Below are 3,377 nucleotides of genomic sequence, written 5' to 3'. Positions count from 1 at the left end.
CATGCAATTATCCCCTCAAAAATGAGACAAACAAAACAAAAATTCCGTTTTCAGAGATAGCTGGAAAAATTTCCCAATTAAAGACAAAATTGATGGCCAGAGGCAGCTGTCACTGTTTATTCTCCTCAGCAACTGAAAGAACGTAAAGATGCCGGGCGTTGGTGGTGCACACCTTTAATCCCAGCACTCGGGAGGCAGAGGCTAGGTGGATCTCTGTGAGTTTGAGACCAGCCTGGTCTACAAGAGCTAGTTCCAGGACAGCCTCCAAAGCCACAGAAAAACCCTGTCTCGAAAAACCAAAAAAAAAAAAAAAAAAAAAAAAAAAAAGAAAGAAAGAAAGAACGTAAAGAGACACAAGAATCCCAGTATGAAACAACAACACAGACAGTGGCTGTTGGAGGAAATGTTTCTCTCAAAAGACAGTCACAGCAACCACCTTGTTCTCAGATTACAGGAACCAGAACACCAGACAATGGCTGAGGCAAGTGTGAGCAAGTTTCTGACATGGAACACAAAATCTTACACGAATTGCACTTTGGTGATGTAGTCACCGTCCCCTAGCTCTTGAATTTATATTTACTAGAGGACAGCTGATCAAAGAACCCATGAGAATATAGCCTTCCTCAGAGTCCACCAGCTTATGGCAAAGCAAATGGAGTTGATTTTGCTGAATAAGATGGTCCTGGAAGTTCTCTGTAAATATCTGCATGGAAGCATTCTAGTTTCCGTAACAACTTTGTGTACTTGCTCTCTGGCAGTGTGTCTAATCCTGCCATGGGGTACAGAATAATACCCACTCACACCAAGGAAACGAAAGTGGCTTTCCTTTCCCATACTTGAATAATAAAATCTGCTGCATAGCAACACGATATAATTGATTTTTCTTTTAGTCTTTGTGCTACTTGGAGCAATATGCCGTTGTGATCTCTTTCTACCCCACTTGACATCAGTAGAATTCTTTCTTTCTTTTTCTTTTTTATAGGAAATAAATTCTTCTCTCGTGTAATACATTCTGACCACAGTTTCCCCTCTCTTTACTCCTCCAAGCTCCTCTTGAATGGAAAAAAAAAAAAGAAATAAAAAGGAAAGGACATGACTGCTCGATCCTAGATATGGTGGTGGAAAAAGTTTATTGTACATAAAAGAGAGAGCACAGGCAGAGGCAGAGACATCCACAATGGACATGACCCTGACTGAGCAGAGCCATGTGGCCAGAGGGAGAGAAAAGGAAGGGGAGAAAGGGAACTAGGTGCAGCATGCAAGAAGGCAAAGGTACAAAAGGGGCAGGTAACCAAAATAGTTGGACTGTACAGGGAAGAGCCAATGAGGGAAGGGCAGCCCAGAACCTGGAGCTGGTAAGTTCTGGGTAGAGGGTGGGGTATGCCAGCCATACCCTGTAATAGGTAGGGACTGAAGGATGCTGGGAGAACCTGGCAACCAGGTCTGCTTTGATGTGCTAAATAGTCACCCCTCTGCCATTTGTCCCAAGGTTTGAAACTTAACACCCACACTCTCACTCTTCCCCAGATTCACTCCCCTTTTGTTTTCTCTTCAGAAAAAGAGCAGGCCTCCAAGACATGACAGTCAAACAGGATAAAACAAGACATGAAAAGTCAAGGCTGGGCAAGGCAACCAAATAGGTGGAAGAGAGTCCCAAGAGTAGGCAATAGAGAGAGATACACCTGCTTTCAATATTAGGAGTCTGTGAAGAGACACCATGACCACAGCAACTCTTATTAAGGAAAACATTTAATTGTCATGGAAGGAAGCAAGGTAGCATGCAGGCAGAGATGGTGCTATAAAGAAGGAGCTGAGAGTTCTACATCTTGACTAAGAGGCAACAGGAAGTGGTCTGTCTTATTGGGCATATATGAAACTTCATATATGTTTGAGCAAAAATGAGACCTCAAAGACCACCTCCACAGTGACACACTTCCTCCAGTAAGACCACACCTCCTAACAGTGCCACTCCCTTGGGCCACCATTTTCTTTCAAACCACCACAGAGTTCCACAAAACACCAAGCTCTCAGCCATAACATATATGCAGAGGACCTGGTGCAGACCCATGCAGGCTCTGTTCTTGCTGCTTCAGTCTCTGTGAGCTCATATGAGCCCTGCTTAGTTGATTCAGTGGGTCATGTTCTCCCAGTGTCCTCCATCCCTTCTGATTCCTACAATCTTTCCTCCCCATCTTCCTTGGTGTTCTCTGCTCTCCCAGGGGAAGGACCCAACAGAAACTTCCATTTTAGACTCTATCTCTGCATGCTGTCTGGTGTGGGTCTCTGCACTGGCTCTCATCTGCTTTTGAGGAAGCCTCTCTGATGACAACCGGACAAGGCACTGATCTATGAGTAAAGTAGAATATCACTAGGAATCATTTCATTGATTTTTTTTTTTTTTTTTTTTTTTTTTTGCCAGTCATGTTTGGTTCTACCGTAGGTCTCAAGGCTGGTCTATCTTTGGCTTCTGGCCATCCAGGCAGTGTAGGGATGTGTTCTCACGTGTTGTGGACCTCAAGGTAAACCAAACATTGCCAAGGACAACATCCACAGAACTTTTTGAAAGTAGAATGGTTGAGCTGGAGCCTGCATGGAGCCTTCACCCCTATGTTCTAGTCCAGTGTTTCTCAACCTTCCTAATGCTACAACCCACTATTACAGTTCCTCCAACCATAAAATTATTTTTGTTGCTGTTATATAATTTTCTGCTGTTATGAATAATAATGTAAATATCGGATATCCAGGATATTTGATATTTGACCGCTATGAAAGGGTAGTTCATCTCTCAAAGAGGTCATGACCTACAGGTTGAGAACCACTGTCCTAGTCTCTTTGGTGTGAGAAAGTACTCTGCAGTCTATGGAAAGAGAAACCTGGACACCAACCCAGCCACACCACAAAACCCTCTCCTTACAATCTGTCCTGTTTGCAAGATGTGCTGGGGCAATGATGGTGCAGAATAGGTGGGGAACAGCCAAGGTATTGTGTGAACGTTGCTCAAATTTCACTTTGAACATTTCCCTAAAACTGAAAATCTTCCCCTGAAATCCTCTTCATGACACACTTAGCTAAATGTCTGATTATATACATACATATATATATATATATATATATATATATATATATATATATATATATATGCCTTCTTCCTGAAATACATCTGACTTAGGATAGAACCATTATCTTGAATAATAAAATTTATAATTAGTAAATATAGTTATATATAATTAACCCATATAATTAATAAAACTTGTTCTTAACTGCACAACTGGAGTCACATGACAGGTGTTTGGTTAATGTTAATCTAGCTCAGTGTGGTGGCTCGTGCTTGTAAGGCCAGCACCAGAAGACTGAGAGAGGAGGCTTGCCACAACTTG

This window comes from Cricetulus griseus (genome assembly GCF_003668045.3).
Source record: "Cricetulus griseus strain 17A/GY chromosome 1 unlocalized genomic scaffold, alternate assembly CriGri-PICRH-1.0 chr1_0, whole genome shotgun sequence".
In the NCBI taxonomy this organism is placed as follows: Eukaryota; Metazoa; Chordata; class Mammalia; order Rodentia; family Cricetidae; genus Cricetulus; species Cricetulus griseus.
Note: the sequence above shows the minus strand (reverse complement) of the source record.